This window comes from Ambystoma mexicanum, chromosome 2p (assembly GCF_040938575.1).
Source record: "Ambystoma mexicanum isolate Mex_15411 chromosome 2p, UKY_AmexF1_1, whole genome shotgun sequence".
In the NCBI taxonomy this organism is placed as follows: Eukaryota; Metazoa; Chordata; class Amphibia; order Caudata; family Ambystomatidae; genus Ambystoma; species Ambystoma mexicanum.
In genome coordinates, this window is record NC_090923.1 from 674485666 (window position 1) to 674508233 (window position 22568).

The 22568-nt window shown below is 51.6% G+C and overlaps 1 protein-coding gene across 5 annotated transcripts in view; it reads right to left on the reverse strand.

The window, feature by feature from the left end:
* Positions 1-22568, reverse strand: part of SAMD4B (sterile alpha motif domain containing 4B) — a 1200154-nt gene that overhangs the window by 90110 nt on the left and 1087476 nt on the right. The gene's annotated exons all lie outside the window — the stretch shown is intronic.

A 22568-nucleotide genomic window follows, 5' to 3' on the forward strand; every position in this document is an offset into this window, starting at 1 on the left:
TTCAGCCAACAGCACAATGTACGGGGCATACCTGCTGAGAAACCGAAGCACTAGGTGTCCCTTGATGTTGAAACCCAACCCTTTCACATTCCACAACAGCAGAGAAACCACCCCTTCTTGGGCTGTCATCCCAGAGAATATATGGTTAGGGCCAGTGCGGCCCGACATCCCACCCCTCTCTGTATCCCCGTCAGATCACCAGTTCATGGCCCCCTGCCCCCCCACAAGGACGCTCCAAGCTAGGCGGTCAACCGATAAGTCTAACAACCTCTCCCTCAAAAACCTCCCTCTAAAGCAGTGGTTCCCGAGAACCACCCACACATCCCAGGCTGCGTCCCTCTTACCCCAACATGAAGCACCTATCAACATGGCACCAAACTGATACAGAGAAACAAAGTCCACCATCTGCGGGGTGTCCACTGTAGCAGAACATACAAGCCTCCACCTCTAGCCTGCAGCCGCCTATGCCCAATTTCCCCCTAATCCAACTTTAGTCCTCCTTACCGTGGGGAAAAATAGCCCCGTATATCTTGCTGTAGAGAGATTCCATCCATACCCCACCCCGTGCTACCCTCACCCCCAGAAGCACCTAATGCCCGAGTAGTGCACCAGACTATCCCAGAAAAGTATAAACAAATATCAGGAGGGTGTCCGTTGCTGCTGTTACAGTGAGCCTTTGTTCGTGATACGAGGCCTCCAATAATCAGTCCCCTGTAGTGGGTTGGTCTGGTCGGGAACTGTGACTGTTCGCCTTAGTCATCCATTGTCTACTATGACGCACTCAGACACTGCGGGTGCGGGCTGTACCCGAGTCGAACAGGACTGGGGAGCAGACACATTCAGGTTCCCGTCTTGGCCTCCCCTCTAGTGGTCACGGTGTAGGTCCAGACAGAATTTGGACTTTAGCCATGCCCACGCTGCCCGCGGATTGTAGAGGTGCGTGACACCCCCGTGATGCACCTTCAGCTGTGCCGGGAAGAAAAGGCTGTATTTTATGTTTAGCGATTGTAGCTTTTTCTCGAGTGAGTCAAACTGTTGGAGTGCCTTGGTAACCGGTGTATGGGGTGGGCCCAGTGGCCCTGGCCATTTGCAGTATAGCATCTCAATCACAGAAGTTCAAGAGTCTTGCGATTATGGCGTGTGTTGGTGCCCAGGGAACAGAACGGCCAGTCAGGATCTGTGAGCACGCTTAACTGAGAAGAATTTTAAAGATTGGAGAAAACAGTTCTGTGAGCCACTGATCATGGAAGAACTCTGTACAGGGCCCTTCTTTCTTCTATGGCACTCCGAGGATGCACAGATTATTACAGCGTGCCCTTCCTGCACTGTCCTCTGCTCTGTTTCCAAAGTGGGCGAGCTTCTGGGTGACCACTGATAGTTGCTTCTCCAGCTGTTTGATTGCGTCCTGAGTCCGAGATGCATTGTTCCGAATCGCTCACTCTCAACGGCAGGTTCCTAAGATCTTGCCATAGGAAGGACACTTCCGATGAGAGGCCACCTAGCTTCTCCTCAACAGACGATCCAGATTCTCCAATGGCACTCATAATATGGAGAACTGCAGGTTTTACAACCCTTCACCCATATCCACCTCCAACTGGGTGTGCCTCGAGAGGGGATGGGAGGCCCCCACTGTGTATTGGTGCATTTTGCTCTGTAGTGCAATAATATTAATAATATTATTAATAAAAAATAAAAATAATAATAATAGCCATGTTTTTAGCTTTATCCTTGACCATTGTACTAAGTGATTTCCAGTGGCTTGTGCGTTATTTTGTAATGTTCCAAGCCTAAGCTTATGGGACTTGGAGGCTGTGGGGACCTCACCAGCTTTAGTGTCCGTATGGTGGGCACCCTTCCTCTTTCCCCTGCTTTCCGCTTTGTCAGGCACAGTGAGGCTTGGTTCTTTTATTCCGTTACCTTGGGACCACAAATAGGTTCCTCTCCTACAGCCCTTCGCACAGCCCTGCGGTGGAGGGGGGTGTTACAGGGGATGGGAGGGGCAGGCCCACCATGGTCACCACCTGCGCTATACAGGCAGGTCTTAGTTCTCCACGCCACACAAAGAGGGTTCAGCGTCTCCAGTAGGAGTGTTAGTTGTCCATTGTTACCTCCACCTATGGGGGCAGGTACTCGACACAGCCTATCTCTACCCGTGTTATGCGGCAGTGATCTTTGCCCCCTGGGGCTTGGGGTCAAGCAGCATGGGAAATGGTGCGCATAAGTCCGCACTGCTCCTTGGTGTGCTCACCCACCTGCTCCAGCCTGTCTCAGTGCCGGGAGCAGGGGGGTGTCCTACAGGGCACCTCCCGGCACACTGGCCAAGCTGTCCGCTGTGTCATTCTTGCCTGCTCAGCGCAGAGAGGGCCAAGTAAGTCTGGTGCCCCACCTGCACTCAGCCCAGCACCTTACCGTGTGGGCTTTGTCACAGTTCCAAGGGGAAAGATGGCCTGCTTTGATCTTCGGGTCAGCCCTTCTAACACAGCCAGCCCACGCCACTGGCTGCCTGATTTCCCCCCACCCCCCCTCGCGATAGTTGCATGCAAAACTGGCTAACCCTTGTGGCATGAAATGGCCCATGTCACCCACGGAGGAGACTAGCCGTTATGCAGCACTTTGTATTACACCCGTTCCTCTGTGGGCTACTTACAACTACTGCGGCCGGCAGTCCGCGGCTCGAAATGGCGCCATTCGCTACACCCCCTCCTGTCAAACCGTGGTTCTTGGGTTTCTGGCACTGATTTTGTTCATGATCAGAGCGAACTGTAGCCCCACTCCTCCGACGCACGAAAATGTAGAAATCCCCTTTTAGTTTGTTGGGGAACCGAGATATATTTTACACAATGCCGGCGGCTGAATAAGAGCGGAGGAGGCTTGCATCCTCGTCCGCATGCTGCGCAACAGTGCCCCCAACATGGTTGTATTTTAGCATAGACAGGCTGGAGGCTCATGTTTAACAATGTGAGAAGACATCACAGTGGTGGAGTTCTAAAAACTGTGAAAGTGCAGTGGACTTAAGTTGCAATCCCTTATCCACTATGCTTCCAAAAAAAACTCATGGGGAGCAGGGCAAACACACATCATCAGGAAGACACATATCCTCCTCTGAGCTAGGAAGAATAGGAAAACATGGCTGGAGCCTGGGGTGCCTCCTCATACAACCTTTGTAAAGATAGTGTTCAACAAGGGACACACTAGAGATATAAAAATCTCACAGAATGTTGCTACACAGGACATTTTCCACATCATGTCTCAAATACAGGCTCAATAGGTTGCATTTTAGCTTGGATTGAATGGAAGCACATGTTTAACAATATGAGAAGACATTGCAGTTATAATGTGCAGGGTTCTACTCATAACTATTACCAACATTTGTAACTGCCATTTAAACACTTTGAAAGTTACTCTATTTACCCTGATGGAAAATTGAACATTTCTCACTGGCCTTTTCAGCTAAGGCGGCAAAAGAACGTAAAGTAATTACAGACAAAACTGTAATTGAAAGTATGACACATTAAGTAATATTGGAAGAGGTATGTGAAGGCCAACAAAGCAACAGTAAAGTATAAATAATAACCTGTGATTCAGTGTTGTGTACAAGTGTATTACTAGGACAGGACTAGCAACTGTGTAAAGCCAAAGTGCATGTATACACTTCAACATCACTCATTCAGCAGCCTTGTGGTCTACTAAACGACCAGCTTGTACAAGTGGAATAAGCTTGTACAAGTGGTAGCAAACACTTCTCATGGATAGTGACTATGCTTCCACCTCTCCCCTCTCTTCCACCATTCAGGTAACATGGTGGAACTTGCCTATTCACATTGAAAAGCAAGAAACATCTATTTATATAAAATGCATAGGTATGCTTCCCCACTGATGCAATTTCTCAGTGTTCGGTTGCCCTTTGCTGTCCAAATGTCAAAGTGCACCGACTTTAACAACAGCTACCATTTCAACAACCAGAATGAGCATTGTTCTACGCGGTCACCTTCCACTATCGCAAACATTCTGAAGTTACTTTGTTCTGCCCCCACTTCTCTTCACACAGCGCATGGCGGTTCCAGTCTCATTAAACAGTTAATAACTGGCTCAATGTTTCAGTCTCTAAAGAGCGAAACACTGTAGGACGAATGCCTCCTTGCGCGCTAAAACTGAAAGTAGGTGCTGTGTGCTGAAATTATGCTACTATTCATCTTATGCAATCACTGGGACTCTGCAATGGAACCAGGTTGACAATTATGCATCTACAAAGACTCAGAGGCCTGTGTGATTGATGGAACGTAGATAATGTTCTTATACCTCACAGCGCATACCTCATTCCAGCTGATATGTTTAGCCTTTTCAATGACCATAAATAAGTCTCAGGGACCTACGCCCCCTTCCTGGAAGCAGTAGGTGGTAATTCCAATATTTAACAAGTTGGACTGAAGTGACCCTGTGAATAATGGACCAATACTGACCTTTAAGATATGCTAGAACCGCATATGTCATGCCGGTTACAGCTAGTTTACAATAAATGATTAGAGTGACTAATCTATTTTCATAGCTCACCTTATGGCATTAGTGCATGATGTACATGAAAGTCAACATAGTATACGTGGTAAGTTCATTTTGTGATGCTTAGTGAACAATCTGCAAATTAATTCTTTCTTCTAGCAGTAAGATTTATGCAGCAGCTGCACCAACTTACTCTAGGCCCTTCAAAGCAGAATAAAAGCATATAAGGAACAAGTTACTTACCTGTAAGTGTTGTTCTCCAGCATGGGTCTGGCATGGATTCACATGCTCATGAATATTCCCCGTCGTCAGGCTGGGAATCCTCGGTAAAGAAAAAACCAGTATCAGTTTCGTTTCTGATCTGTCTTTCGTAGTAATAACCAATCACTGGTCTCTGCGTCATACTGACCACAGCCAATGACTGCCCTCTACCTAAGCACCGCCTCTGGCAGCCATCTTCAGATTTGGAAGCACGTGGAGTGGCAGTATGACCAAGTGAAGAGCCGCAGAGGGGTAGGCGGGAGGGTTCGCATGTGAATCCATGCCAGACCCATGCTGGAGAACAACAGTTACAGGTAAGTAACTTGTTCCTTCTCCAGCATGGGGTCTGGCATGGATTCACATGCTCATGAATAAAGAATACATAGCAGTACACACATGCACAACCACGGGAGGTGGCAAAGGCTCAACATTAAGCATTACATCAAACTCAACATTAAGCATCTTACCTCCTCACCAGGCTCACCTCAGGCGAACAGGTTGCGCAGCACTGCTTGGCCGACCCTGGACTCCTCCCTGGAATCCCGATCGACGCAGTAGAATTTCGTGAAGGTGTGCGTCGACCTCCACGTAGCAGCCCTACATATGTCCAGCAGGGGCACACCAGAAAGGAACGCCGTGGTAGCTGCGATCGCTCTGGTGGAATGGGATCTCGGACGGCCAGGCAGCGGTCGGTTTGCCAACCGATGACAGTACATGATACAGCCGGAGAGACATCTGGAAATGCAAGCTTTCGAGAGAGCCTTCCCCTGATTGACAGGTCCAAAGTTCACAAAGAGTTGTGACGTCTTCCGAAAACACTTCGTGCGGTCCACGTAGAACTTCAGCGCTCTAGCCACATCCAGCGAGTGCAAAGTCCTCTCAGCCGGCGACGAAGGCGACAGGAAGAACACAGGCAACACCAAGGGTTCGTTGAGATGGAAGTCCGACGGTGCCTTGGGCATGAAGGAGGGGTGCGTCCTGAGCACTACCCTCGTGTCGTGAAAAGTCAAGTACGGGGCCTTGCAGGAAAGGGCCTGGATCTCTCCCACCCGTCGTGCGGAGGTGATGGCCACAAGAAACGCTGTTTTCCAGGACAGAAACTTCAACGGGGCCGAGTGCAGAGGCTCGAACGGAGGTCCCATGAGCTTGGTCAGCACCACGTTGAGCTCCCACGCCGGGGCCGGAGCCTTCACCGGCGGGAACGATCTGAACAGTCCCTTCATGAACTCTTTCACCAGACGATGAGACCACAAGGACGTCCGCCCCGTGGTTCTGGTGTATCGGGAGATCGCAGCAAGATGAATCTTGATGGACGCGTGTGCCAGACCAGCTTTGGCCAGCGTCAGCAGGTACGGCAGTACCTGGGGAGCCGTAATCCGTAGAGGGTTAATCTTCTGTGCGTGGCACCAGACAGAGAACCTCTTCCATTTGTGTCCGTAGCATTTAAGAGTCGAGGACGCCCTGGCCTTTGCAAGAACCTCTCTGCAGTCGGCCGGTATGTCGTATCCCCCAAACTCTAGCGCTGCAGGAGCCAGGCCTGCAAGTTCAGCGATTTCGGGTCGTGGTGGAGGATGGAGCCTCCTTCCCTGGAGAGTAGATTCGCGTCCACCGGCAGCTTGATTGGCGGGGACGCTGACAAGTCCAGAAGGTCCGGGAACCATATCTGCCTCGGCCACGCAGGTGTGACGAGGATCATCCTGCACCGTGACCTCTTGAGCTGGTTGACGAGCCGGATTAGCAGTGGCAAAGGAGGGAACGCGTAGAGGAACAGGCCCTCCCAGGGGAACGAGAAAGCATTGCCCATGCTCCTCGCCTGGGGAAACCTGCTGGCGAACCTCCGGCACCTGGAGTTTGTCGCCGTCGCGAACAGGTCGATCTGGGGTGTGCCCCACCGTCGGAAGAGGCGATCCACTAGATCCTGCCGTAGTTCCCACTCGTGGCACGAGCGCAGCTCCCTGCTGAGTGAGTCGGCGATGGTGTTTTTTATCCCTGCCAGATGAAACGGCACCAGAAACATCCTTTGGGCGACGGCCCAATGCCACAGGTCCTGCGCCTCCTCGGACAGTGCTGGGGACATGGTTCCGTCCTGTTTCCTGATGTAAATCATGGTGGTGGTGTTGTCGGTGAAGATCCTCACCACCTTGCCCTTGAGGGACGGAAGGAAGGACCTGAGGGCCCAGAACACTGCACGGAGCTCCAGGACGTTGATATGGAGGGACTTCTCCGTCGGGAGCCAAAGGCCTCTCGCGTGCAGATTTTCGGTGTGCGCTCCCCACCCTTCCAGGGAGGCATCCGTGGTCACTGTCTCCTGGTGGTCTGGGGTCTGGAAGTCCATGCCCGCCGTCAGATGCGCGCGGGTGCCCCACCACCGGACCGCTCGGCGGAAACTCTCGTCGGGTGTGATCCTCTCCTCGAAGCCGCCCGTCGTTTGGATCCAGCGCGCGTCCAGGAACTCCTGCAACGGGCGCATCCGGAGCCTGCACATGGGAATGAGGTAGATGCAAGAAGACATCATTCCGAGGAGGGACTTGATGGACCTCACCTTGGCCGCGTCGGAAACCAACATCCGCTGTACCTTGCCTAGGATGGACCTGGTCCTTTCCTCCGACGGGGAGGCCAGAAGGGACACTGTGTCGAGCTTCGCTCCCAGAAACACTGCGTTTTGCGCGGGTACCAGGTGGGACTTGGCGTAGTTCATGGAGAATCCCAGGTCCGTGAGAAGTTGGACGGTCCTTGCCGTGTGCTCCACGGCGAGCTCCCTCGTCTTGGCTCGGATGAGCCAGTCGTCCAGGTAGGGGTAGACGTGGATCCCCTCGCGGCGCAGCTGCGCCGCCACCGGTGCAAGGCACTTGGTGAATACCCTGGGTGCCGACCGTAGTCCGAAGGGGAGGGCTTTGAACTGGTAGTGACGCCCTTGGACCACAAACCTGAGGAATTTTCGGTGCCCCTTTAGGATGGGAATATGGAAGTAGGCATCCTCCAAATCCAACGACGACAGGAAGTCTCCCTCCTCCAGCTGACCCAGGACGTGCTGGAGGGTGACCATCCGGAACTTCTGCGCCTTGATGAACTTGTTCAGACGTCGCAGGTCTAGGATGGGGCGCCATCCTCAAGTCTTCTTCACGAGGAAGTATCTCGAGTAAACTCCGGAGCCCCGAAGCCTCTTTGGGACGAGTTTGATGGCGCCCTTCCTGAGCATCGCCCTTACCTCCAGGAGAAGCTGAGGGACGTGAAGCTCTTTCCTGGCCACGGGGGGGACGCGCGGGCACCTTCTTTGAAACTCGAGCGCGTGACCCCGGGCTAAGGCGTCCAGCACCCAACGGTCGGTGCAGATGGACTCCCACTCGCTGACGAAGCTCGCCAGCCGGCCTCCCACCGGGGTGCTTCGGTGGGGGCCCGACCCCACGGCCGGTTCAATCCTGTTTCGACGAGGCTTTGCCGCCTTGACCTCCTTGGCGACGACGGCGGGGTCCGCCAGACTTGCCTCGTCCTCTGTGGGCCTCCTGAGACGACGAGCGGGCCGCTTGACGGTAGGTGGAGAAACCGCCGCCGGAACCTTTGGAGGCGCCCTTGCCTCCGCTGCTCCGAAAGGGCATCCGTTGTTGCTGCAGAACCCCAAGGGCCCGGGCCGTCTCAGTGTCCACTTTAATGGCCTGAAGGGAATCGTCCACTGTTTTCCCAAACAGGTTGTTCCCAGCGAACGGCATGTCCAGGACTCTGGTCTGTACGTCTTGACGGAAGTCCGTAGCCTTGAGCCATCCACGCCGCCTAAGGCACACGCCGTTGCCCAACTGGCGAAACCCAGTGTCGGCGATGTCCGTCGCAATAGTGATGGCGTGGTCCGACGCCACCTCACCTTCCTGTAGGATCTCCAGGGCATCCGCCCTCTTGTCGTCCGGTAGGAAGTCCAGCAGGGGAGCCAGTTTGTACCATAGCTCCCTGTCGTAGCGGGCCACGATAGCCAAGGCGTTGGCCGCTTTAATCGTCGTCGCTGCAGACGAGATGACCCTGCGTCCCATAGCGTCCAATTTCTTTCCCTCGCCGTCCGGTGGGGAAGTCGATGTGGAGGCCGCACCCCCCCCGCTTTCTTCCTGGCCGCCGCGGAGACGACGGAGTCTGTGGTAGGCTGCGCCCGGAGGCACAGGGGGGCCGCGTCCGGGACCCGGTACTTCTTCTCGTACCGGTCTCTTCTAGCTGGCGTCGTGGAAGGGTTCTTGAGGAGGGCGAGGCCCTCATCCCAAATGTCGTCCAGTAGAGGCACCGCGAGGACCGTCTTCCTCTTGGCCTCGCGCCGTTGATAAAGGAATCCTTCCTTTTTCTTCTCCTCAGGGCAGAGTTGGAAAAGCTCGGATGCCCTGGCGATCATGGAGTGGAACGATCCAATCTCGTCGGGCGGAGAAGCCCTGGTGGGAGGTGACGACGGTAGATCCTCGTCGTATACCTCGTCGTCCGTGCCCGTCGCTGCCGTGTCAGTCCCCGTATCATCCCCTCGGGTGGACGGGGAGGAGGGCTGGACGGGGCTCGACGGCTGAAAAGGAAGTGGAGGGTAAATCCTTCTTTTCTTGGGCGGGGGAACACCAGAAGGTCCCGGTTCAGGATCCCCCGACGGGAGATGTTCCTCCGTCGGCAACGGTAGTCTCGTCCTTATCTCTGAGCATAAGGACTGTATAGCCAACAAAATGGCCGCCGAGTTGTCTTGCGGCGCTGGCAGAGGGGAATCCGACGGGCGATCAGGGGCCCCGTCGTCACCTGTGTCGGGATCCATCCCGACGGGCCGGTCTTCTTCCACGCCAAGGCCCTGGCTTAAGACCTCGATCAGCTCTTCCTCCGAGGTTGAAGCCGAATCTACGACGACGCCCTGCCCCCCCTTTTTCTTCCCCGCCGGGGATTTCACGGGGGTCCTATCGATGGGTACAAAAGAGGACTCCCTCCGAGGTGGCAGGGAGACTGAGCCCCGAGGTCGCCACCACCGGTGTAGCCTCCACAGGCTGAGCCAGGGCCGCCGTGACAGCTTCGATAGAGGGCTTGGCCGGATGGATTAAGGCCTTCACCACCCTAGGTGCGCTCACCGCCTTATCCTTGGGGGGGGGGGGGGACACTGCCTCGCTCCCCCTCCGATGGGGCCTTCGAGCTCGACCGTGGCCTCTCCAGGAGCTTCGCCGGGTGCTCGCCCTTCCTCTTTCCCGACCCAGAGCGTTGGCTCGTGGCTGAAGGTGCCGGGGAGGGTGCGTCCTGCCTGGCGCCCATAGAGCCCGACCGTTCGGCGCTCCCGGTGCCAGCGGACTCGCGGTGCTTGGCCTTGTGTTGGACCCCCGTCGCCGGGGCGTCTTCAAAGGTCTTAGAAGACCGCTCGGATTTCTTCCTCTTCTTCTCGCCTGACGGGCTCTTCCCTTCCAGCCAGTTGGCGAGACGTTGATGGCGGTCCTTCATGGTCCGCTCCGACATATTGCTGCAAAACGCACAGTCCTTCTCCACGTGCGTCTTGTCCTCATGTAAGCAGTAGAGACAAAAGGAGTGTTCGTCCTCCTTAAAGACGTTCTGCAGCTGGCATCCAGGGCAGACCCTGAACAGCTTTCCGGGCGTCAAGCTTCCCTTCTCCTGGGCCATGTCCGGGCCTGAGAAGCTTCTGGAGTCCTCCAAAAGCGTAGCACGACAAATTCTTCACCCTTGAGGGGCGCAGACGAATCCGACACGGGTCCCCGTTGATCGGATGGAGAGTCGGTGGAGCTTGAGGCTCTTTTGACCGAAAAAAACCCCGAAGTTTTTGAGAAAAAACGTGAAAAAATAGCACTAACGCTCAAGAGCAATAGCACGAGGACCCCAACACATGAACGTGCGGTAAAAATCTGAAGATGGCTGCCAGAGGCGGTGCTTAGGTAGAGGGCAGTCATTGGCTGTGGTCAGTATGACGCAGAGACCAGTGATTGGTTATTACTACGAAAGACAGATCAGAAACGAAACTGATACTGGTTTTTCCTTTACCGAGGATTCCCAGCCTGACGACGGGGAATATTCATGAGCATGTGAATCCATGCCAGACCCCATGCTGGAGAATACTAATTTTCCATTTATACGGCTGAATTCTCAAGCCATTAGAACATTTATGTAAAAATGTACTTTGAATGGGGACGGTGCATTGAAATCTGAAAATAGAATGGAATGGTTACATTTTCTTTAATCATATTCATATTCATTGAGTCAGTTATTCTAATGTGGTATCCGGCGTGAAGAATACCAGGACGAGGAGGTGGAATGTGGAAGTAATGATGATGATCATGTGTGACATAAGGGATACATTACTCACCGTAATGGTATTTCTGATGCTTGTATCTGCTTAGATTCACATGCTATGCATAGGCCGATATCTAGTGGAAGCTGCAGAGTATTACAGTTGTTTTCGGAACTCGAAAAGGGACGTTGACAGGGGGTGCCAGTAATACTATCCATAGTGTGACGTCCACATGGTGCTTCACGCGTCGAGATCCTCTCAGAAGTTTCTGTTTCTGACATGAGGTTGTGTGTAGTGTGAGTACAGGTGTATTAAAGCATGTAAGTATCAGATAAAGTCCAGATAAAATATCTATGCACCATCTTACTCCAAGGGGAGGAAGGGTGGGCTCATGTGAATCTAAGCAGATACAAGCATCAGAAATGAGTTTAGAGTGAGTAATGTATCCCTTCTGAGGCTTGTGGGACCTGCTTAGATCACATGCTACGACATTTCTGTGGAGTCACCATTCTTGATCTTCTGGTAGAGGATCTCTGCGTCATGAGTCCGCTAGGGTGTTGAGTTCCCCTGGAACATGTTGAGAAGCCAGGAACATCCCCCGTTTCAGTGCCCATTTCCGTATTTTCTGTGCGAGCCTGGACAAATTTGGAGAATGTGTGCCCCCCCCCCCTGCTTGTTGATATGAAAAATTGCAGTGGTGCAGTCTGAGGCTTTGTACTGACCGATTTGTCAGGTGTGCTTCGAAGGCCTGGAATGCTTTGAATATTGCTAGAAGTTGATGTGTTTCTGTGCTGTGATTTCAGACCATGTGCTGCGAGTTGAAGGTGATGGGCCGCCCACCCGATCGTGATGCTTCTGTCACGCTACCGCTTGCACTGCCGGGTCGTGGAAGGGCTTTCCTTTCAACATATTCTTTTTATCTACCAGCGTAGAGCTTGTACTAGTGTTGGCGAAACAACCACTCGATCGTCCCACTGACCGCTTACCTTAGACCACGGTTTTGCCAACCACTCTTGCATCGGGGGCATGCGCAATCTTGCATGTTGGACCAGGTGAGATGCCATCATGCCAAGTAAACGCATAGCTCTGCGTACGGTTATCTGGTGACTGGCTTGATACAGAGTTGTTTGCAGCAGTATGTTTTGTGTTCTTTCCTTTGATGGAAAGACTAGACCTTCCTCTGTTTTTATGACCGCTCCTAAGAACTGTTTGGTCTTGTTTGGTACAAGGCTTGACTTTTTCTCCTTGATCAAGAAACCCAATTGAAAAAGAAGGTTGATCGTTCTTTGGGTATTTTGCTTGCAAATTTGGGGTGTCTCCCCTGTGATCAGCCAGTCGCCCAGGTAAGGGTACACTGGGATTGTCTCCCTGCACAGGTGTTCTGCCACCACCACCACCAGTACCCTGGTGAATACCCTTGGAGCAGATGCTATGCCGAAGGGTAGCACCTTGAATTGGTAGTGCTGGTTTGCTATGTTGAAACGAAAGAACCTTCTGTGTGTTGGGAACATTGAAATATGAAAATAGGCATTTCATTTCCAAGGTTGCCATGTAGCCCCCTCGCTTTAGCAGTGGGATTACGTCCTGTAGCGTTGTCATGCAGAACTTTTGTGGCTTGACATAGGTGTTTGCAGGGTGCAGATCTAACACAGGGCGCATTGTTCGATTTTTTTTTGGCACAAGGAAGTACGTTGAATAGATACACTTGTTTACCTGGTTCGCCGGGATGATTTCGACAGCGTCCTTGAACAGCAGCGCTTTCACCTCTTCCAGGAGTATGCGCCTGTCTTCCTTTGCAGTGGTTCTTTGTTGCGGAAGATGGTGGCAGGGTCGTTCCAGCAGGTTTATAGTCTTTGCATCAAATTCTTTGCATTGAGAATTAGATGTATCGAATAATTTCCATCGAAAATGATTCATCGAATTCCCATACATTAAGTGCAAAGTGTTTATGTATCGAAACCCTTCCATCGACTAGGGTTTCGTTATATAAACACTTTACATTTTTTGCATAGAAATTCGTTGAAACATTCCTAACGTTAGAGGGAACTGTCCCGTGCTAAAATCTTTTAAGTATTTCAGCAGTGGCCAGCTTCCTCTAATGTTACAACGTTAGGTATGTTTTAACTCTAATCCTAACTCTAACCCTAACTTTATTGGGGGTATGGGGGTTCCCCCCTGAAACCCACAAGGGCACCCCCCTAACCCTAATTCTAACCCGAAACCTAACCCTAAAAATCCATCGAAATGTATTCAATGAATATGCTTTTCGATGGAAAGACTGGATACCGTTCCAGCAGCTCTATGCAATAACTGCCTGCCACGGTAGAAAGCATCCACTTGTCTAAAGGTGATTCCCTCCCATGCTTGAGTGAAGTGTGCTAGGAATCGTCCTACTGGAGTGACATGGGTGGGGACCTGAAGTGGGTGGTCATTGTTTTGGGGGGGTGGATCCACCTCTGGAAGAGGAGGATCTGCCCCTGTCACATGATCTTCTTTGGCCTCTCTGAAAGCCTTGTGAGGTTTGGCCTCGATTTGAACCCCAGGAAAAACTGACCCTGGTTGCATCAAGATCCCCTTTGAGAATTGTGCCCCGTGAAGTAACAAAAATTATAGCTGCCCCATTGCCCTGAGGGTTTGTTTGTGAGCTGGCCCAGTGACTTTAGAGTGTTGTGCTCTTCTTTTCTGTGCATCCTCTACAGCCTTGCTGAACAGAACATTAGGCTTGATCAGTTAAGAATAGTCGCTTGAGTTTCCAGCTTAAAGCCTGACTGGCGTAGCCATGCGTGGCAATTTATTAGTGTACCCCCACACTAATTCTTCCCGCATTATCTGCGGCATCTAAATCATTTTTCAGAATGTAGCTCGAGACAGCTTTGCCTTCTGTCACGGAGAGTGTGAGTTGTGATTTCAATGGCTCTGGAGCCGAGGCCATTATTGCAGCTATTTCGTCCCACTTGTGCCAGTTCTAGCTAGTCCGCAGAATGGTGGTGTTGGCACTCCTGCCCGATATGCTGCCTAGGTGGCCACTTTCCCACCGAAAGTGTAGAGCTTTTTGCTTTCCTTGTCAGGGGGGTGAGGGGGTGCTTCTGATGATGCGAGAGATGTTCCCGTCCTATTTATAGTGGTGGTAATGACTAAGGATTCTGGTTTCAATTGACCCCTGATGTAGAGGAGGTCTGAGGGGCTGAACACAACATTTTATCAATACAGAAGAGCGGGGGTTAAGTTAGGGGTGACCAAAGATGGTTGAATTTGCTTTTGCACAGATTGTAATAAGGGGATAAATGTGGCTGCTGCTTTTTTGTCTTCCAATATATTTCCGACAAAATCTTTGTCTACTTGTTGTTCCTGTGTGTCTACATGGAAGTGTTCAGCTGCCTTTACTGAACTGGATCTGGTTAGCTACCAGTGAGTCTGCCACATGCGTGTCTGTATGGTCTGGAGACGGTATGATGTAAACATCTTCATCATCATAATAGTGGTCCACCTCCCCTATGTCCCCCTGAACCTCTGAATATGCTCCAGTCTCCTGGAAGCTTTGGTTGGGTTCATAGTGTTCAAGCTGGTCTGGGCCCTGCGGGCTGGCTGCTTGTAGAGTGTCAGCCCATGCTCTTTTTGCGGGGGGTTGTGACTGTCGCCCCACTAGCTGTTGGCGTGTTCCGGAGGTTTTCTAGAGCTTGAGGGTTGCTGTCAAAAAAGTTGGCCAGAAAAGACATGCACCTCATGACCCAGTCTATATCTTTAGCAGACCACTGTGAGGAACTTGGGATAGTAGGTGTGGAGGTAGCGCAGGTGTAGGCTGCCTCTTGTGCCACATAGCATCCGCTATTGTTCCCTCCCCCAGGTAACAGCCTCCTTCTCCCTAGAGGATTTGTGTGACTCTGAAGTCTGCTCCTTCATAAGTGTCTCGGACATGTTTCTAAACGAGATGGGACAATTTTGATTTTGCAGGGACTTTGCTGATTTCGACATGTCTATCGACTGTCGCTCATCAGCGTGTGAGCACCGCGTCTTTTGATGTTTGGCGGTAGTTTTGGACAGCACGTGTGAATCGGATTTTTCGCTCCACTTCGGGGGACTTTCGTGAGGGAAATGAGATTGCCCAATAGTCAGGGAATTGGTGGACCTTACTCTTGACGCAGTGTGTGGCCTTGTTGTCTGTGTTGATGTCGGCTTATGGCCTTGGGTTGTGTGCTTAGCGTGTGGAAGCTTGTCTGTGCTGGTGCTGCCGGGTGACGTCCCCGTAACATAGCCACCTGCCTGTCTAGTGGGGTCGCACGCGGGATTCCCTTTCACAGCCATCAATGAAGACGCTGATGCTGCCGTCACTGGAAGCACCTTCCACGTCCATGGCGGCTTAGGCCTGCATGGCTCAGTGGGCCCAGCGCTTGGTTTTGTGGTACTTCAATATGTTGGGGTTAAATAGCTTGCAGGCTTTGCAGTGGCCCTCGTTGTGGTCCCTTGGAAGACAGATTGCACACCCGGTGCAAGTCCTTCCAGTACATTTTTTATTGCATGTAGGATAAAATTTAAAAGGGGCATTTTCCTTTTCGAATTGGAAAGGCAGCATGGTGAGTAAAGTGGGAAGAAGGGGAAATATACATTCTCTTATATCGACCGAGATATGAACCACCCCCCAATCTCCCTACTGTGAGGGCTGAGGCCTGGTGCAGCCTTCCGAGGCCATGCGGACATTCGTCAAGGCAAATTCTGCAGCCGACAAAAGTATTCCTCAAAACCGTTGAAGTTGTTGTAATGAACAGCTAAAACAGGACAGAAAGAGTAAATAACTATTTTTTTTTAATAATAAATGGCGCTAGCCCAATAGGAACTCCGCATTCAGCATCCGACAATGATGGCAGAAAAAAACAATCTGAGGGACCTCAACGTGTGATGGACCATGGGTACAGTGGACGTCACACTAGGGATAGTATTATTGGCACGCCCTGTCAGCCTTCCTTTGAGTTTCGGAAACAACTGTAATACTCTGCAGCTTCCACTAGATGTCGCCAAATGCATAGAAATTGAGCAATGTTGAAATGTAATGCTCGTTGCTGTAGTGGTCCGGATAGCCACCTGAAGAGCCTCTCCTGTTTTTAAGGAGCGCACCTTTTATTCCTCGTTGCTGCTGCCAGCTTCATCCCTGTGTGGTGCAGACCCCCTTCACCACGTCCTCCTTCACCACCAAGCTCCAGCAATCGTGGGTTTACGGGAAACCAACAGGAACAACTGCCAGGGCACCAACTGCACCATTGGAACAAGGTACTGTGTTCTACTTGAGGAAACTGGGTGAATCCCTTTTCTTCATTTCCAAGGCTTGCCCTTGTCTTCCCTCCTGCTTATAACTTTTGCTTCCGAACATTGACAATTTCGAAGTACTTTTGGCTACGTTGAATTGTGAACTGGCTGACTGTGTGATCTTCGGCAACAGGCCCCGGTGCATTTCGACCCTGGCGCCGGCCCTTTGACTTTTGATCTCCTGTCTCTGAGTGTTTCTTGATTCTGCCTGCCTAACCAAAATATTGCCTGTGATTTTTGCCTCCAACTCCCTCTGGGTATCTCAGGTGCTAAGTGTGTTTTTGCCCCGGTAGCATTTCATGTCACGGATACGCGTTTATTTAGCAGACCGAACTGTCAAAAAGTGATCTCAATTGTATTCACGGTAACATGTTTTGTTCGTAACACCGGTTCATTCAACACAGAGTACTTACTTTGAGACTCACTGTACAAATTGAATTGGTTAGTTGTAGTATATTTAACGTGTGGTTTTTATTTGAGTTTAATGGAAGTGTTGTGTTTATAACGAATGGTTTAAAAATAAATGTACTTATATTTTTTACCTGAAACCTTGAGTCAGTGTTTGCTTGAGTCACAGTAATTGTGGTCCCTTTGTGTAATCTCTGCTACTGCTCATATACTCTTGAGATTAGCCTGGCTGCTCCGCCACTCCTACCACTCTGACATAGTAGTACAGGCTTGTACCACAGGCAAAACTTGTATTGCCACCTGTAGTCTTAATCGTGTGTAGTGGTCCCTAAGGGCACTGCACAGGATTCTGCCCAACAGAGGGTGAGCGTACGTAAGTGCAGTAGACAGACACTGGCTGGGATGAGAGATGCGGGGGGTCATGGCCCTGAGGAAACATAAGGGCCCTGCACATCGGTAACATTACTGTATGATTAGCAGGGACGAGAGGAGGAGAAGGAAGAGGCAAAGAGCAAGGTATTGAGGTTGTGTCAAAACTTAAGGTCATGCTCAAGCCGCAGAGGGAGACTATTCCACAGGAGGGAGCCAACTGAGGAAAGTGATCGACCACCAGCTCTGTTTAGGAAACTGCTTCACATGCAGTTAGTTGGTGTCGGAGGAATGCAGGAGTCTAGAAGGTGAGTATTTGGGTCAGGAGGCGTTGAATCTAGAGTGGTTTCCAGCACCAGATAGTCATGTGGATGATAGAGGGATTTGAATTTAATCTGTGCTGAGACCAGGAGCAAGTGGTGGCTTGGTAGGGCAGGAGAGATGTGGTCCCTGGGCTTGAGGCCAAGGATGTCTCGCTTCCCTGTTCTGGGTTAGTTGGAGGGGTTGCAGAGTGGACGAAGAAAGATTAAAGAGGAGGCTATTATAGTAGTCTAACCTGAAGAGAACGAGAGCACGGGTCTGGAGGGGGAGCTATCAAAGAGTTAGTGTAGATGGATTTAGAGGTATATGTATGTGGCGAAGGAGTCAATGGCAGGAACCCCTGATTAGGTGGAGATAATGTTTGACATGTGGAAAGAGGGCATTATGTAAAAATGTGCAGAAGTAGAGGGGCACTGCTGTATGGGTTTTGTCACCTTATGGCCATGGTGGGCAGGCAACACACGTACATATGCATCCCCCACAATATTAGACAATGTTCCTAAAATACAAACATAGCACCAAATGAAGTAAGAGTAACCAAATGCCATGCAGGCACAACATAAGGGCACATGTAGAGTGAGCACATATCGCATATATAGAGCATTTAAAATATTTCAAAATGAAAGCGGAAGGGCTACTGGAAATAAAATGGTACACAGTAAAACATGCCATTTTCAGGGACAGAAATTAAAGTCAGTGTGCAGGATAAGAGCATATTTGCCAGCACAAGGAGCAATGTATGAGAGTAACAAAAGGAATAAGTTACCTTTAAATTATGTTCTCCTGCATGGGTCTGGCATGGATTCACATGCTCATGAGTATTCCCCGTCGTCAAGCTGGGAATCCTTGGTAAAGAAACAAATCAGTTTCAGTTTCATTTCTGAACTGTCTTTCTCCTAATAACCAATCACTGGTCTCTGGGTCATACGGCCACCAGCCAATGACTGCCCTCTACCTAAGCCCCTCCCCTCAGGCAGCCATCTTCACATTTGGTAGCACGTAAAGAGGCAGTACGACCAAGAGAAGAACCGCAGAGGGGTAGGCGGGAGTGTTTGTATGTGAATCCATGCCAGACCCATGCTGGAAAACAAAAGTTACAGGTAAGTAACATGTTCCTTCTCCAGCATGGGGTCTGGCATGGATTCACATGCTCATGAATAAAAGAATACATAGCTGTATACACATGCACAACCACAGGAGGTGGCAAGGCTCAACATTAAGCATTTCAACAACTCAACATTAAGCATCTCTTCCCTTCCTCACCAGGCTCACCTTCAAGCGAACAGGTTGCACAGCACTGCCTGACTGACTCTGGACTCCTCCCTGGAATCCCGGTCGACGCAGTAGAATCTCGTGAAGGTGTGCGTCGACCTCAACGTAGCAGCCCTGCAGATGTCCAGCAGGGGCACACCAGATAGGAACGCCGTGGTAGCAGCAATCGCTCTGGTTGAATGGGCTCTTGGACGGATGGGGCAACGGTCGGTTTGCCAACCGGTAACAGTGCATGATGCAGCCGGAGAGCCATCTGGAAATGGAAGCCTTCGAAAGGGCCTTCCCTTGGTTCACAGGTCCAAAGTTCACAAACAGCTGTGATGTCTTCCGAAATGTCTTTGTGCGGTCCACGTAGAACTTCAGCGCTCTAGCCACATCCAGCGAATGCAAAGTCCTCTCAGCCGGCGAAAAAGGCGACGGGAAGAAAACAAGTAACACCAAGGGCTCGTTGAGATGGAAGTATGACGCACCTTGGGCATGAAGGAGGGGTGCGTCCTCAGCACCACCCTCGTCTCATGGAATGTCGGGTATGGTGGTTTACAGGAGAGGGCCTGGATCTCTCCCACTCGTCGTGCGGAGGTGATGGCCACAAGAAACACTGTCTTGCACGAGAGGAACTTCAAAGGTGTCGAATGCAGCGGCTCCAATGGCGGCCCCATGAGCCTGGTCAGCACCACGCTGAGCTCCCACGCCGGGGCCGGAGCCTTCAACGGCGGGAATGATCGGAACAGACTGCCCCCGCGTTCTGGTGTAGCGGGAGATAGCCGCCAGATGGATCTTGATGGAGGCATGCGCCAGCCCCGCCTTGGCCAGCGATAGCAAGTACAGCAGCACTTGAGGGGCCGTAATCCGCAGAGGGTTAATCTTCTGGGAACGGCACCAGATCGATAACCTCTTCCATTTGTGTCCATAGCACTTGAGAGTCGAGGACGCCCTGGCCTTTGCAAGCACCTCTTTGCAGTCTGCCGGGATATCGTACCCTCCGAACACTAGTGCTGCAGGAGCCAGGCCTGCAGGTTCAGCGATCCTGGGTCATGATGGAGGATGGCACCTCCTTCCCTGGTGAGAAATCCGTGTCAGTCGGTAGTTTGACCGGAGGGGGTGGGTGGTGGGAGGCTGATAAGTCCAGAAGGTCTGGAAACCAGATCTGCCTCGGCCATGCCGGTGCAACGAGGATCATCCTGTACCAGGACCGTCTTGAGTTGACTGATGAGTCGCAACAGGGGGAATGCATACAGGAATAGGCCGTCCCAGGGGAATGAGAAGGCATCGCCCATGCTCCCCGGCTGGGGAAACCTGCTGGCGAACCTCCGGCACTAAGCGTTCATCGCCGTTGCAAATAGGTTGATATGGGTATTGCCCCATTGTCAGAATAGGAGATCCACTTGATCCTGCCGTAGTTGCCACTCATGGCACGAGCGCAGCTCCCTGCTGAGTCGGCGGTGGTGTTCTTTATTCCTGCCAGATAGAAGGGTACCAGGAACATCCCTTGGGCGACGGCCCAGTGCCACAGATCCAGTGCTTCCTTGGATAGGGCTGGGGATCTGGTGCCCCCTGGCTTCCGGATGTAGAACATCGTGGTGGTGGTGTCGGTGAAGGCCCTTACCACTTTGCCCTTGAGGAATGGGAGGAACGACCTGAGGGCCCAGAACACTGCTCGGAGCTCCAGGACATTGAAGTGTAGTGACCTCTCCTCCGGGAGCCCAAGGCCTCTTGCGTGGAGATCTCGGGTGTGCGTCCCCTATCCCTCCAGGGAGGCGTCCGTCGTCACCGTCTCCTCATGTGTTGGGGTCTGGAAGTCCATGCCCGCCGCTAGATAAGCGCAGGAGCCCAACACCGGACCGCTTGGCGGAAAGTCTTGTTGTGTGAGATCCTGTCTTTGAAGCTGCCCGCCGCTTACATCCAACGGGCGTCGAGGAACTCCTGCAGTGGTCGCATCTGTAGCCTGCATAGGCGCACGAGGTAGATGCACGAGGACATCATTCCGAGTAGGGACTTGATGGATCTCACCATGGTCACGTCCATGGTCAACAGCCGTTGTACCTTGCCCAGGATGGCGCTCGTCCTTTCCTCTGACAGCGAGGCCAATCACGCTAGTGTATCGAGTCTGGCTCCCAGGAACAGGGCGTCTTGCGACGGTACCAAGTGGGATTTCGCAAAGTTGATCGAGAATCCCAGATCTGTGAGCAGTTGGAGGGTCTTTGCTGTGTGATCGACGGCGAGTTCCCTTGACTTTGCTCAGATGAGCCAATCGTCCAGGTAGGGGTAGACGTGGATCCCCTGCAGTCGCAGCCACGCCTCCACTGGTGCTAGGCACTTGGTGAACACCCTGGGCGCCGACTTCAATCCGAAGGCAAGGGCCTTGAACTGATAGTGTCGCCCTTGGACCACAAATCGTAGGAATTTTCGATGTCCTTTTAGGATGGGGAAGTAGGCATCCTCCAAGTCCAGCGACGATAGGAAGTCGCCTTCCTCCAGCTGTCCCAGCACGTGCTGGAGGGTGACCATCCGGAATTTCTGGGACTTGATGTACTTGTTTAGACGACGAAGGTCCAGGATGGGACGCCAACTGCCGGTCTTCTTCCGGACGAGGAAGTACTGCGAGTACACTCCGGAGCCTCTTTGGGACGAGTTTGATGGCTCCCTTTCTTAGGGTCGCTCGTACCTCCAGAAGCAGTTGAGGGACGTGGTTTTCCTTCCTGGTCACGGATGGAATACAGGGACACCTTTTTTGAAATTCCAGAGTGTGCCCGCGTGCCAGGGCATCCAGCAACCAACGGTCGGTGGAGATGACTCCCACAGGCTGGCGAATTTCGCCAACCGGCCACCCACTGGGGTGCTCGGACGGGGGCCCGACGCCACGGCCGGTTCAATCATGTTTCGTCGTGGCCTTGTGGCATTGGCCTCCTTGCCGAGGACAACTGGATCCTCTGGTCTTGCCGCTTCCTCTGTAGGCTTCCTGCGACAAGGAGCGGGCCGCTTGGCGGTTACGAGGAACCGCCACCAAATCGTTTGGAGGCACCTTGCTTGCCTCCTGAGTTCCGAAAGGACGGCCGTCGTTGAGAAACGCCCAAGGCTCGAGCTGTCTCGGTGTCCGCCTTAATGGCCTGCAGTGACTCGTCCACTGTCTTGCCTAACAGGTTGTTCCCGTTGAAGGGCATGTCCAAAACCGAACAAATCATTCAGTTTAACATATGAACTTATATCACCAGTTATACTAAACCACAGTAGTGCCCTTAGCTGGCAACCTATAGCATAAGAAACTCAAAACATGTGTGAAGAAAAATATATATTTTTTTATTTATAAAAGTGAACATAAATGTAGCCACTTGCTAACTTGACAAATGAGGAAAATTGTGACAAGTAGATAAACATATTAACACATTTTCAAAAGTATATACAGCTGGCAGTGGTTCTTCCGGAAGTTTTGGGGATCGTGTAGAATTTTCGGAATGGAACAATTTGGTTTATTGAGAAATTGAGCTTCTTTTTGAGTGATCCAAGGGCTTTGAAGAGCATAGTCTGTAATTTCAGGGATGGACTGTTAAATATCTTTAGTGGGGTCTTTCCTTACCGGAAGAACCATTGCTGATATATGCGATAAAAAGGCAGAAGAACTTAAAAGACCAATTGGTCCATGCTTCTTCCCAAAATAAATCTTCAAGATCTACCACATCAAGCTGGGATCTTCGCCCATCGACGGGGCATTTTCCCTGCGGTACTTGCTCAATTTGTAATTTCACTGTCAAAACAAAAGCGTTTCCCCTACATGGCAAAACTTGGGAAATACGTCATCACTCAAACTGTAAAACACCATGGGTGGTTTATTGTATTGAGTGCCCCTGTGGGCTCAAATACATTGGCAAAACTTGATGGCCGGTCCATACACGCATCACTGCTCCCGAATCCGCTG